The sequence below is a fragment of the Callorhinus ursinus genome, unplaced genomic scaffold, assembly GCF_003265705.2.
Source record: "Callorhinus ursinus isolate GAN/ISIS: 27379988/994484 unplaced genomic scaffold, GSC_fseal_2.0 scaffold17, whole genome shotgun sequence".
NCBI lineage: Eukaryota > Metazoa > Chordata > Mammalia > Carnivora > Otariidae > Callorhinus > Callorhinus ursinus.
In genome coordinates this window covers 1647605-1662350 of record NW_027397079.1, presented here as the reverse complement: position 1 = coordinate 1662350, position 14746 = coordinate 1647605, and the positions used below count along the sequence as shown (strand labels likewise).

Genomic DNA, 14746 nt, shown 5'->3' with positions numbered 1-14746 from the left:
ACCGACTGTGCGAGAACCAGAGGACCCACCACAGCGTGTCAGAGGCACGCAGCGCCCGGCCTCCCAGCCAAAGGGGCTGGCTCAGCATCAGCGTGGAAACTGGCTGGAGCAGGGGGCCTCAGGGCCCTCATGCGTAAGGGCAGAAGACCCCAAGGACAGAGCCCAGGGATAGGGGGACAGAGCGCTGGACGCTGAGCAATCAGTGTGAGCCAGGAAAGCCCGAGTGCCCGCGGCAGGTGTGCTCCGTTTGGGACTGCCTCTGGATGGACGTGACATCAGTCAGGCTCTCCCCCAACAGAGACCATGAAGGGACAAGGAAAAGCCACAAGATCTTGCTGGAATGGCACCGTCTAAGTTTAATCAAATTCCACGGCAGCCCAAATGCACCAACCTCCTGCACGGAACGTCTTCAGTTAAGGTAATGCTGACAAAAGCAAGAAAGATAAAGAAAGAGAATCTTCCCGCCCGCTTGCAGGGAACTCAGCTGTCTGGGACTTCTAGCCTGTGATCACCTGGATTTTACTGGTGGGGCCGCCGCGAGGCATCGTCACTATGGCTGCGCAGGGCTGACACCAATCCCGAGGTCTCTTCCCCTCTTTCACTCACTGGCCCCAGAACACAAAAAAATTGAAAGAGAAGCAAATTTATTCTGTTAGTGCCTACTAGAAAACCTCTGGCCATCAGCAGCTTAGCAGCTCTCTCCCAAACAGCCCGCGTCCAGGGAATCAGGGTGAGGCCCCCCAAGGACACGCTCCTCCAGCCAGAGGCTTGGCCGCCGCATCCCATCTGCTGTGCCCAGCTCTCCACCCCGCACCTTCCTGCTGGCCTCCTACCTGCAGCCACATGGACCAGGTCTCCTGGGCGCCCCGCCTCCTGCACTCCCCCCTCCCCTGCAAACTCTCATCCCGGGTCCTCGCTCTGCCCTCCCTCCCATGGCTGCACCCCTGCTGCAGGGCCCGCTTCTGCTTCCAGCCACAAGGAAAGGACGCATCTTTTCCCAGGAAGCCTGTCCCTGTGGGCATGGACAATACCCAGCCTCAGTGAAACACAACATCGCCACAAACAAATCCTGACAGGGACAGCCCCAACTCGTGGCTTGAGGAGACAGAATCCTGGGACGTCCTGGGATGGAAGAGAATGACCGGGTGGGGACCACAGGCTGGAGGAGCAGAGCAGAGACTCAGCCCGGACGGGTCCCTGACTAAAAGTCTCAACAAAGGAGCCTCAGCTCACAAGAGAGGGAAGCCATGGATAGGCGGGGGCTGAGGTGCTTCCCCCACCCAAACTCTCTCCACACCCTCCCTCCCCGCTGCCTGGCCCCTGCAGCTCACCACGCTATGTACCCCCCCCCCCGCTCCTGCACCCCTGCCCCCTCCCCCCCCCCCCCCGGGCCCCGGCCCCCCTCCCCCCTCCCCCCCCCCCCAGGGCTCTGCACCCCTGCCTCCTTCCCCCACCCCAGGGCTCTGCACCCCTCCCCCTTCCTCCCCCTCGGAGCCTCTGCACTGGCTGAGAGGAATTCATCCCTATGTCCACCTTCTTGTTTATTGCTCTGTTCTCTACCCCTCGGCAACCTAGAGTCAGGACGGGCCCCATCACTTCTAGAGAGAGAGAGAGTAGAGAGAAGGAGCAGTGCCCCTCTCCACCCCTCCCGCGGTGCCCACCCCATAGGGAGTAGTGTGGTTCAGGAGGGGGCACCACCAGGTGGCCTTTCCAGACAGGGCTCCCTGTAAAGGATGCAGGCTGCTACATGCTGGTTCCAAAGAAGGAATGCAGGTAACCTCTGACTAATGCTTGAGCCATACTCTGCACATTTGCAGAGCTAAAAAAACACATGCCTAACTATTTAGGCTACTAATAAGGAACAAAACCCAGAAAGTGGTTCACTTTCAACAAAGCTTTGTGAGGAGGAGCAGAGAGGAAGGAAGAAGCAGGGAAGGGAGGGGAAGGGGAGGGAAAAGGGGGGGGAGGAGGAAGGAAGGGGAGGGAGAAGGGGGCAGGGGTCAGCTGCTGGGGGCAGCAGGTGCTCCTGGTTGGTCCTAATGTGGGCAGCTAGAGAGCCGGGTGGGGGGGGCCCAGGACCCTGCAGACCGGTACCCTCCTCTGCTGCCCCTCCTGCCCTCACCTCTCCTTGGGGCACGCTGCCTCCTTCCCCTGCCGCTCACTCCTACTGGCCTACTCTTCCGTCTCTTAAATACCCAAACTACGGAAGGAGCTGGACGGACTGCTTGCCGTCTCAGAGTCTGCGGTGTGGGGTGGGCGGAGGCTGCCCCCCGGGACTGGGGTCCACACTGGTTCTGCCAGGACCCGTGACAGGGCTATCCTCCTACCCTCTGAGGATCAGTTTACCAAGAGGAGACTACAGAGAGCAAACGCTTCACCACCAAACAGCACATCCCCGGGAAAGCTCCTGAGAGGCCCGGCCCACACTGAATGCACACACATGGGTCATCCAAGTCAGGACAACCCAGAGTTTTCTCTAAACCTCAAAATCACCTGGACAAAATTACACTTGCTTCGTGTGACCCAAACTTACCGGGGAGTAAATTAACTCTGTCTCTAACACACAATGTTTTCCAGCTATGTTTTCATTAAACATGATGCTCATAAAACAAATAGCAGAAAGTGACTCCTGGAAGGGAAGAAAAGCTCCGCTTGCCTCTGCTCCTAGTGAAGACATTCTGTGCCCCCCGCCCCCTCCCCGTGCAGCCTGCCAGTACACGCCTCTTCCTCCGGTTAGTTCTGGGGCTGGCCCCCTCCTCAGCCTGCTCAGGCCTCCGTCATCCCCCACCCTCGCTGTGCCGGAGCCCAGGACAGGGACGGAGCACCCCAGGAAAGGGTCCGCTCGGGACGTGACCCACAGTAAAACCCCAAGTCCCTCCCCTAAGATCCACATGCCCAGAGATTTCCTGCAGAATGTGAATTCCAACTGTAAAAACCATCCTCACAGACAAGGACACCAGGCCTCAGAATGGAAGTCTCTGGGGAGGATCCTGGGGGCCAGAGTCGTTCTCCTGGCTCCCTGCAGGGCAACCACGGTGCCTGCACACGGGGAGGGGCCAGCCCTGCACTCCACTCCCATTCCCGCAGTGAGGTGCTATTTACAGGAAGCGTAATGAGGCGCTCCCACAGAGAAGAAGGGGCACCATGTGAATGTGTTATTTTATCAGTCAGATCCAGAATAAGTCCAGTCACCCCAGAGCACAGCGAGCCACTCTCCTCAAACACCAGGGGGCAGCAGTTCAGCCTGGGGTGGGGGGCCGCCCCACCTGCTCCCTCCCCCAAGACAGGACTCCCGACCCCGGGGTGCTGGGGCTGCCCACACACCCAACACTGGCTGGAGCCACACTGTGGACCCGGGAAGAGGAGAGGAGGGTGTCCAGATGGCACAGGCACTCTGCCCACACAGCAGGCCTGTGGCGTGGATGCAGAAATAGAGCCAGCTGAGACTCTGCAAGGCTAGAAGGAGCCCAGAGCTGGGGAGAAGAGAGTGCTTCCTGGAGGAAGACTGACAGGAGGAAGGCCCCAGGACAGAAGGAGAGGCAGCTCACCTGCCATGGGGACCTGCAGCCCCGTCCAGGGCAGGGCCTCATCCTGAGCTCAGACGGGATCCACGGAGCTGTCTGATCAGGGGACTGGTGTGGTCAGAGTATACCAGGGAGGAGGGCCAGTCGGGTGGAGGGCAACACTCAGGAGGCCACAGGGCAAGACCAGAGGCTCATGACCATGAAGATGATGATAATTAGGAGACTAAAGACTCCTTAACCTGCAGCCCTCCAAAGTGGTGGGCATTTTCTCCTTGAGCCCCACTAAGTCTTAAGGTACGCGTGACAGACAGTCCAGACAGAAAAAAAAGAAACATTGGCCTTAAGTGGCACATTAGACAAGATGGACTTAACACACAACATTCACTTGAAAAGCAGAATACACATACTTCTCAAGTGCACATGGCACATTCTCCAAGACAAAGCACGGGTCAGATGACAAAACAAGTTTCAATAATTTAAGACTGAAATTATATCAAGCGCCTCTTCCAAACACAATGGTGTGCAACTAGAAATCAAGCACAAGAAAATGGGAAAAAACACACATATGTGGAGATTAAACAATATCCTACTGAACCACCAATGAGTCAAAGAAGAAATCCAAAGAAAATCAGAAAAAATACCTTGAAACAAACGAAAATGGAAACATTACACCCCCAAAACCTATGAGATGTAGGAAAAGCAGCTCTAAGAGGGAAGTTTGTAGCAATAAATGTCAACATTAAGAAACAAGAAAAATCTCCAATGAACAACCCAACTTTATACCTCAAGGAACTAGAAAATGAAGAACAAACTAAGCCCAAAGTTAGTAGAAGAAAGGAAATAACAAAGATCAGAGTGGGGGAGAATAAAGACAAAAAGACAACAGAAAACATCAATGAAATGAAGAGCTGTTTTTTTGAAAAGATAAAATTCACAAACCTTTCACTAGACCTACTGAGGAAAAAAGAGAAAGGCCTCAAATAAAACCACAAGTACAAGAGGAGCAATTACAATGGACACCACAGAAATACAAAGGAGCGTAAGAAACTAACATGAACAATTATAAGCCAACAAATTGTTCAAACTACAAGAAATGGAAAATTCCCTCAAACAACCTACAAAGACTAAATCACAAAGAAACAGAAAACCTGAACAGACCAATTACTAGTTAGGAGATTGAATCAATAATCAAAAACCTCCCAACAAACAAATATCCAAGGCCAGATGGCTTCACTGATGAGATCTACCAAAAGTTAAAATTAGAATACCAATCCTTCTCAAACTCTTCAAGAAGAAAATGAAGAATGGGAAACACTTTCAAATGCATTTTAGGAGGCCAGCATTACCCTGATACTAAAACAAGACAAAGACAATACAATGAAGGAAAATTACAGGCCAATAGCCCTGACCTGATACTAAAACAAGACAAAGACAATACAATGAAGGAAAATAACAGGCCAATACCCCTGATAAAGATGTAAAAATCCTCAACCAATGGGGTGCCTGGGTGGCTCAGTTGTTAAGCATCCGTCTTCAGCTCAGGTCATGATTTCAGGGTCCTGGGATCGAGCCCCACAACGGGCTCCCTGCTCAGCAGGAAGCCTGCTTCTCCCTCTCCCACTCCTCCTGCTTGTGTTCCTGCTCTTGCTGTGTCTCTCTCTGTCAAATAAATAAATAAAATCTTAAAAAAATAATCTCAACCAAAGAGTGGCAAACCAAAATGAGCACAATGTTAAAAGGATCAAACACCATGATCAAATGGGATTTATTCCAGGGATGCAAGGATGGCTCAACATCTGCAAATCAGTCAATGAGACACCATATTAACAAAAAGGATAAAAACCATATGATTATTACAATCAATGCAGAAAAACCATTTGAAAAAATTCAACATCCATTTATGAGTTTAAAAAAAACCTCTCAACAAGTGGGTCTAGAGGGAATGTCCTTCAACATAATAAAGGGCCTACATGGCAAGCCTGCAGCTCACATCATCCTCAATGAAAAGCTGAAAGCTTCTCCTCTAAGATGAGGAACAAGACAAGGATGTCCTCTCACCACTTTTATTCAACATAGTACTGGAAGCCCTAGCCTCAGCAATTAGGGAAGAAAAGAAATAAAAGGCATCTAAATTGGTAAGGAAGAAGCAAAACCATCTCTATTTGCAAGGCAACATGACACTACCTATATAAAACACTAGAGACTCCACCAAAAAATGGCTAAAACTAATTCAGTAAAGTTGCAGGATACAAAATCAATATGCTAAAATCTGTTACATTTCTATACATAATAATCAATTATCAGAAAAATTAAGAAAACAATCCCATTTACAACCACATCAAAAAAAAAAATCTAGGAATAATTTAACCAAGGAGGTTAAAAACCTATACAATGAAATCTCTAAGACACTGATGAAAGAATTTGAAAGAGATACAAATAAAGAGATATTCCATGTTCATGGATTGGAAGAGTATTGTTAAAATGTCCATGTGACCCAGAGCTATCTACAGATTCAATCCAATCCCTATTAAAATTCCAATGGTGTTTTTCATAATAAAACAATCCTAAAATTTGTAGATAACCACAAAGAACCCAAATAGCCAATGAGACCTCAAGAGAGAGGAACAATGCTGGAAGCATCACACTTGCTGACATCAAACTACATTGCAAAGCTCTGGTATTCAGTAAAACTGTTCGGTAGTAGGATAAAAGCAGACACACAGAACAGAAGGGAGAGCTCAGAAATAAACCCACACTTGTTCACCTAATTTACAACAAAGGAACCAAGAGTGCAGACAGGACAGTCTCTTCCGCCAATGGTGTTGGGAAAACTTAACAGATACAAGCAGTGCAAAAGAAAGAAACTGAACCGTTACATCACAACATACACAAAAACTAACTTGAAATGGATTAGAGACGTTAACCTAAGTTCTGAAACTGTAAACACCTAGAAGAAAACACAGTAAGCTCCCTGACATCAGTTTTGGTGATGACTTCTTGAATTTGACACCAAAAGCAAAGGCAACAATGCCACATAAATTAAATAATTAACTCATTAATTAAGGAGGACTTTTTCAAACTAAAAAACTTCCACACAGCAAAAGACACCATCAGCAAAATAAAAAGGCAACCTACCAAATGGGAGGAAATATTTGTAAATCATGTTACCACATAAAGAGTTAATATTCAAAATATATAAAGAATTCGCACAACAGTAGCCAAAAAACAACCTAATTATAAAATGGGCAGAAGAGGGCGCCTGGGTGGCTCAGTTGGTTAAGCGACTGCCTTCGGCTCAGGTCATGATCCTGGAGTCCCGGGATCGAGTCCCACATCGGGCTCCCTGCTCGGCGGGGAGTCTGCTTCTCCCTCTGACCCTCCCCCCTCTCATGTACTCTCTCTTTCTCTCTCTCTCATTCTCTCTCTTTCAAATAAATAAATAAATAAATCTTAAAATGGGCAGAAGATCTGAATAGACAGCTTTCCAAAGAAAACATACAGGTGGCCAAAAGGTACATGAAAACGTGCTCCTCATCACTGACCATCAGGGAAATGCAAATCAAAACCTCAATGAGAGAATGGCTAAAATTAACAAGTCAGGAAACGACAGATGTTGGTGAGGATGCAGAGAAAGGGGAACCCTCCTACCCTGTTGGCGGGAATGCAAGCTGGTGCGACCATTCTGGAAAACAGTTTGGAGGTTCCTCAAAAAACAAAAGCTAGAAGAACCATATGATCCAGCGATCCCACTTCTGGGTATTTACCCTAAATAACAAAAACACTACCTTGAAGAGACATCTGCACCCCCATGTTCACTGCATTACTTCCAATAGCCAGGTGTGTGAACAACCAGTGTCCGCTGATGGATGAATGGAAAAAGAAAATAAAGTATAATACACATGCAGTGGAATACTATTCTCCCGTAAAAAGAGAAATTCTTCTACTTGTAACAACGTGGATGGACCTGACAGCTAACTGAAATAAGAAAGACAAATTCCATATGATCTCATTTTATGTGGAATAAAAATGAGCTCCTAAGTACAAAGAACAGATTGGCAGTTGCCACGGGGGCGGAGGCGGGGGCTGGGCAAAATGAGCAAAGGGTGTGAGAGATCCCAAATTCCAGATACAACAGCTAACTCACGGAAGGTTCTGTGCAGCTTGGAGACTAAAGCTCACCCTGCAGGATGGGGTACGGGCTCCCCCGCTATTTCAAAGTACAGTGTTCCTAGCAAATCTTCCACAGCAGGAATGATGTAAACCAAAGGAGGAATTACCATTCATTTATACAGAAAAATTAGTGAGAGTGCTCAGACTCCAAAAATGACCTCTCTTTGGCTTTTCTTAGGCCTCGGGACACAACTTCCTAACGGATGCCCAAAATAAATGGAGATAAAGCACAGTAGAGGCTCACAGACACAATTCAAAACACTGGGGGCTGGACGCGGAGAGCGGTTCCCAGGAAAGACCTGGTTGAGGTGCACGCCGCCTCTGTAGTGGCTCCCAGCAAAACAGATGCTGAACGCAATGCTCATTTTTCGACTTTTTTCATAAGAAGGAAATCCTCTTCAGGTTTCTTCCTGTTACTGAAGCCGGGTAATGACGTAGATCTTTCAAAAAAGCCAAGTGTCTCACCGTGAACTTTTAAAAAGTGGGGAATACTTGTACTTGAAAGTTGCTGAAGGAGTAGATGTTAAATGTTCTCCTGGACACACACATCAGCAGATCCACCGGGAAAGGCACCTTCCTGAGCATGCGGAACACAGACGACCTCCTACCCCCAGAAACGTCCTCCTTCCCCTCACTCAGGACAGCCAGCCACAGCTGGGAGTTACCCCAATTCCTCCTTTCTCCCATGCCCAACATCCAACACATAAGCAAATCCTGTGAGCTCCATCTTCAAAATGTACCCAAAATGGGACTAACCACTCCTTCCAAGGCCACCTGTCTGGTCCATGCTGGAGCCCATCTCTGGCCTGAGTTCCTGTAAAAGCTTCATCATGGACCTCCCCTGCCCATCCTCAACCCTCTGTCATCTGTTCTCAACACTGCAGCCAGGATGGCCCAGTGAAACAGGGTCCCATGGAGTCACAGCCTTTCAATGGCTTTCTGTCTCCGTCACCTCCCTGAGGTCATGTCCGAGGCTGTCTCCTGTGGCCACAGGGCCAGCTTGCTGCTCCTGGACATACCTGGTATGCTTCTGCCCTGGGGCGTTTGCCCATGCTTTCCCTTCCATTTAGAATGCTGTTGATGTGATATCACTCACCTTCTTTAGATCTTCACTCAAGGATCACCTTCCTAGTGAAGTCCCACCTGGCTCTATGTGAACAGCAAGCACCACCCTTACCTCCCCTGCAGCACCCCAGCCCTGTCTCCTGCTCCGTATTTCCATAGCAGTTATCACAGTCCCCAGTCCATCTCGGCAGGGCAGAAACGAAGGCCTACACTGACGGTTTCACCACTGACTCCCTCCCATTTCCTGGTCCAAAGCCCCGGGGAAAAGGTGCCCCAGGTCTCTTGCAGCCAGGGTGCCCGGGACAAGGGGGTCCACCGACTGCACCCTGAACTCCATCAGGAAAATGAGCTACTTGAGGAATCCACCTGCACGTGAAACCTGAAACCAGACACCTTCCTCGATTACAGGGGAGCACTCACACTTCCTCTCCTTGCCTGAGGTGCTCATCCAAGAAAGCTGAGCAAAGACCCATTCCAGGACCCAAATCTCCCTCTGGCCAAGGTCCTGGGAAACAAACATCTCCCCTCCCTGCACCAACCACCTGTGACTGAAGTCCAGAATCCTCCTGTGGTCAGGCAGAGTGGTGCACCTGTCCCTCTTTCCTGTGACGTCATCACAAACCAGGCTTTGCTGCACAGTTTTCAGAAAAGAGCCTGCAGCAGGGTCAGCAGGCTGCCCAGGTTTGGCCTCAGTCTCGCACGTAGGGTTCCACGTGGAACTAGACCTTCACAGAGACCGGTGTCTTGTGTGGCCTCAGAACTTAAGGGCAGGAGCTGAGATTTCAGTTCGAAATGAAAAGTGACCTCTTCCACACTGCACCGGAATGTGGAGAGAGAATTTCTCAGGGGTGTGGTTCTGGAAGAAGTGCTTCTGCTGGCTGAATTCACAGAACCCACGCAGAGGACATTTTGTAGCAGCTCCTCCCAGGGAGCAGGCAGCAGGCTGGGCATGATCCACACTGCTTCCTACCAACCACCCTGCTGAGCTGTGGGCTTGAGAACCAAACGTGAAGCAACTGTCTTATCCCTTGTGCAGCAAGAGGGCTGGCTGGGCGGGGAGCCCAGTCCCTGTCCTTGGGAGGGAGCAAGCAACAGCCCACCTCTCCGCTGTCTGAACCGACTGGCCCTGCCAGGCTCAGACCTGCTCACACGGTGAGTAAAAAGATGCAGTGAATTCTTTCCACTCCAACTCAGTGCTTCTCACAGAGAAGCAAATTCTCAGTTTCTGAGGTGAACCTTAGAAATGTGCTCACCATTAGCTCTGGAATTCCCTGGGTGGTGTCTACACTGGCCCACAGAGGTGTCCCATCCCGACCATGCCACAAATGCCCTAGGGTCTCAAGCCACTTCCAAGCTGCCCTTAGAAAGGCAGGAACTCACTTGCCCGATTAGGCACACCAGCCAAGTGACTCGATGTGCTGGAAACTCAGACAACATCCTCACTGAACACCAATGCTTCCAAGTCCGAGCTTCAAACCTTTGCTCACTGGGCACTGAGAACCATGTCAGCATCAACACTGCTCTTAAAATTCACTTGTCTCCCATTCCTTAAAGTCAGAAACCAAGCTCCAGTCACCGCTCCATTTTCCCTTCAGAGAAATAAGGCAAATGACAGAATATAACACTACGTGTGCACAGCACACTTCTATCAAAATATAACTCCTTGGCCTTCCTCATACGGGCAGCTCTACGTTATTAGCGATACTAATGAGAGATACCACAAGTTCAGTCATCATGTCTATATGTGACTGCAGTTTTCCATTTGATATTTCTATCTCAAAGTAAATGTCCATATTTCTTTCTTAAAAATAATAATGTCCATACGTAAGGCTCTGGATCTCCATAACCACACAACATGACTCTCGTCCAAATAAGGATGAAGATACAACCTCAGCCCAGGAAGTGAAGCCCACACCCTCAGGGATCCCGACACGCCTCACGGGTGATGAGTTCCTTTGCTACATGGAGTTGCCCATTACAAAGGATGCAGGCACCCTTCACCATTCCTTCTGTTTTCTTCATAAATTCCCCAGTTCAAATCCCAAGTGACTCACCGGGTCAAGCTTCCAGAGCCCAGGATGGGCCACCAGGTAAGCTGCCCCCTACACCAGGGAAGGCTAACAGGGGGCTCAATTTCCTTTGGGAGCACAATGAGCCACTCCACGAGCTCCTAAAGAACCTACACTCCTCCATGTGTCCCTCTCACAAAGGGCACCACACCCTGTTACAGCTGAGGCTGTGTTTACTTTAAAACATAATTTCTAATATCAGAATGTGGTTCATGGAAGAGAAAAACATGAACACCCACAAAGGATTCTTTTACTATTTCAAAAGATCATTTTCCCATTGTTCAATTAAAATAGGAAATAACCCAGAGATACCCCTTCTCTTAGCAGGTCCGATTGACTGCAGTGACTTAAACAAGAGCAGGAAATAAAAGAGTAACAGATGTTCTGATGACCTGTCATTTCCACCATCTAAGTTTTGCAACTTCACACACACAAAGAAGCTCAAACAAACGTCTTGGCCTGGCAACTCTGAGACGTCTGAACTGGAGTGACAGGGACAGACGATGACGTCGTGTGTGTTGGGTGAGGCTGGTGGCACAGAAGAAGGTGCTCGGCCAGCTCTCCACATGGACCTCACCTGTCCTCAGCCAGGAACCTCCTCACGGCCCTCACCTGTCACAACTCTCACCCGGGAGACCCACAGCCACCCCTGGAGCCCGTCCTGCCCACACCCCCCTGCTCAATGCACTCAGCTCTCCTCGGAGACCCCTGTCAGGTTTACCCAGACCTGGAACTCCCCCATCTGCTGCAGAGCTCCAGGACTCCCCCTCTTCTTCCAAAATGACACTGGCCCAAGGCTTTCCTGAGAAAGGTGGAAGGCTATGTAATGAATGGTTCACTACTTTCCCCTTCTGTCGTATTTCTCTCCACCTACCTTCCACTGTGCAAACCGTAAGTAACATACCAATGGAACATGGACATGCTCTGAGATCTGATTCTTTCATTGCAGCTTTCTCGGGACTCCTTGTACAATAAAATACCATATCCTATCACAGGGGAGTTTAAAACTATTATTTACAGAATAATACAGCCCAAATCACCTCATTTTTAGTTGCTCTTCATTAGGCAGAACAGTTTCTATATAAACAGTCATAGATATTACTTTCCAACAATTTCATAAAGAGTAAACGGAAGCTCTGTGGGATAACCTGACTCACCCAGGGTCAGGCAAGCAGTTCCAGAACTCAATCCAGGGCTCCTCTCACCAGACCCCTTGAAGCCACCAGCATGCCTCTATCCAGAATTCCCGAAGACTTTCCTCCTGACTTCATCACAAAAGGAACTACAGAGAAAATATAGTACCTCAAAATATCAAGATGATACTTAGAGTAAAATTAAAAAGTCAAGCTCAACTTTTAAAAGGTAAAAGGCTATCCTGATTATTTTTGAATTTTCATCTACCCTAATTGTAACTCTTTTGATGAAAAGACTCCTCAATTACAAAAGAGAACCTTAGACAAATGACAAGACATCATCAAAGTCTGTATCTGATGACAAAAAGACACAATACACCTAAGCCTAGATGTTAGCCACTAAATCATATCCTCCGGCCAATCAAATAAATGCTGTTACATTAAGGAGCAAATTATATTTTAAAAACACAGAGTAATTCTCATCTTCCCTAATAAAAGTTATTTCCTAGGAAACAGATGTTCAAAATACATTTTGTAAGCAATAAAAGAACAGAGAAAATGTTACACCCTGCAATGTTCTACCTGCAGGGAAACTAAGTAACTCTTGCACCAAATCCAGAATGCTGACAGCTACTTAAGTCTTCCTTTGTGACTCAACTAGAGAAAAGAGAAGAGCCCATGAGGTTTTGGGTTAATGAGAAGTTTTACCTCTAGCAAAAGTGAGTCACGGACATGAATAGCACATTACATCCAATATATCTGCTGTTTTTTTCTGAACATTGATGCCCTGTGACAAGCTGAATCATTTACTCAAGTGTTTATGTTCAAAACTTCAGGTCTCACAGAAAAGTGTGGCCAGGTGGGAATAAGTAGGCACCTCCTGACCTGTGGCCTGCACACCTGCTTCAGTTTCTGGGGGAAGGGGAAACATACTTATTTTTTAGGTAGCAATTACCTTCATTCTAAAGTAGACTAATGACTTTGTCTTTATAGGAAAAGGGAAATAACTCTTCCAAATAAACACCTCAGCTCCTCATTTCTCATGCAACTTGAGTGGGGTCTGGTTTACTCAGCCTCCAGGCCCCGACCTGGAGGAAGGACCCTACCCCACCATCGTGACAGCCTAACACCACCACCCCTGCGGACACGGGGCACAACGCTGAAGTTGGGGAGTGCTGCTCATGGGCTTGTTACTGCCACACCTGTGGGTGACCCGGAGCTGGGAACTTGGGGGTGCTGCTCATGGTCTGTTACCTGCGCTGTCTGTACCAGGAGCTATGGGGGACACCCTGAAGTTGGAGTGCTGCTCAGGGGCCCATTACCTGCACTGTCCGTGCCAGGGGACAGGGGGCACCCCACTGAAGTTGGGAGGCTGCCTGTGGTCCTTCACCCGCACTGTCTGTGCCCAAGGGCACAAGGGACACACTTCTGAAGTTGGGGAGCTGCACACGGGCCGTTACCTGCGCAGTCTGTGCTCAGAAGAGCTAAGAGGACACCCCACTGAAGCTGGGGGCTACGCTGGGTCCGTTATCTACACTGTTCCTGGGAAACAAGGGACTCCCCGAGCTGTCGGCGCCCTGACCCGCAAACCTCGGGCGGCGGGCAGCCCAAAATCCACAGATCGGCGGGATTGAGCGAGTTCGGGAGCATTCAGCAAGACTTTCAAAGGGAAAAAAAAAAAAAAAAAAAAAAAACTCGTCCGAAGCCCTGCGATTAACTCGCTGGACTCGCCCTTCAAGGACCCCCGCTTCCACACCCGGGCCCGCACCCTCCCCACCGCAACCCTAGCTTCCCCCCAAAACTCATGCCCCCACCCAGACCGCCCCCGCTCCGGCCCCTCGGCCCGCACCGTCCCCCCGCGATCCCCACCCTCAGGCCCGAACTCACCCCTCAAGAACCCCGGCCCGCCAGCCCGCACTCACCCAGCCAGGACCCCCGCCCGCCGTCCCTCTGAGCGCCCCTCACCCTGCCCCGCTTCTGCAGCCAGGGGATGCGCCCCGGCCCCGCCCACAGGGAGGCAGCTCCACCCCCACGCCCTGAGTGGTCGGATCAGACGGTGCCAGGAGCTCATTGGATTCCGCGCCTGCCCGTCCTCGGCCTCGCTCCACCCTCACGCCCGCGCATTCCTGCGGGGCCACGTGGCCGCCCGCGGCCCCTCCTAAGCCCAACGCCCCGCCTGGCTGCGCACGCGTGGGCGGGGGGTGGGGGGCAGAGCCCTCCAGATATCCTGCCGTTCAACCCTCCGGCTTGCACGTGTGGGCGGGGTCATGGGTAGGACCCCCCACCCCCAGACTCCTGGCCCTCTCTGCTGACCCTCGGGCTATGCACGCGGGGGCGGGGTCGTAGGCAGGGACCCCCCCTCCCCCCAACCCGGCCCTTCCAGCGGACCCTGGGGCTGTGCACACGTGGGAGGTTTCGGTGGGCGAAACCCCCCCCAGGCACGCGCCCTTCCCCGAGGACCCTCGGGCTCGCACGCGTGGGCGGGGTCGTGGGCTGGATCCCCCAGACTCCTGACCCTTCCTGTGACTCTCGGGCTGCGCGCACGTGGGTGGGGTCGGTGGTCAGGACTCCCCCCCCCCCCCAGATACCCGCCCTATCCCGCGGACCCCTGGGGCTGCAGACCACCCCCAGAGCACTGCCTGGTCCTTTCGGGAGCTAGGCCTGCCAGCAGGGGCGGTCCTGGCTCTGCAGAAGGTCAGCTGCTTTCAGACCCGCCAAGGCTTGGGCGTTAGCATATGCAAGGATGTCACACATTTCCCAGGCAATTTTAAGCGCCTAAAGTAGT

At 50.5% G+C, this 14746-nt stretch overlaps 1 protein-coding gene across 8 annotated transcripts in view; it reads right to left on the bottom strand.

The window, feature by feature from the left end:
- The window catches only part of ARHGEF10 (Rho guanine nucleotide exchange factor 10), a 102909-nt gene extending 88939 nt beyond the window's left edge, over positions 1 to 13970 (bottom strand). For 5 of the 8 annotated variants that reach the window (XM_025886307.2, XM_073902245.1, XM_073902250.1 and 2 more), the window contains exon 1: positions 13884 to 13970. The gene's annotated coding sequence lies outside the window, so the exon portion shown is untranslated. Of the gene's footprint in view, positions 1 to 11732; positions 11815 to 11985; positions 12111 to 13883 lie in introns of all 8 variants that reach the window. The other 3 variants (XM_073902247.1, XM_073902246.1, XM_073902249.1) reach the window with 3 other exon arrangements.
- Between the last annotated feature and the right edge of the window lie 776 nt (positions 13971 to 14746).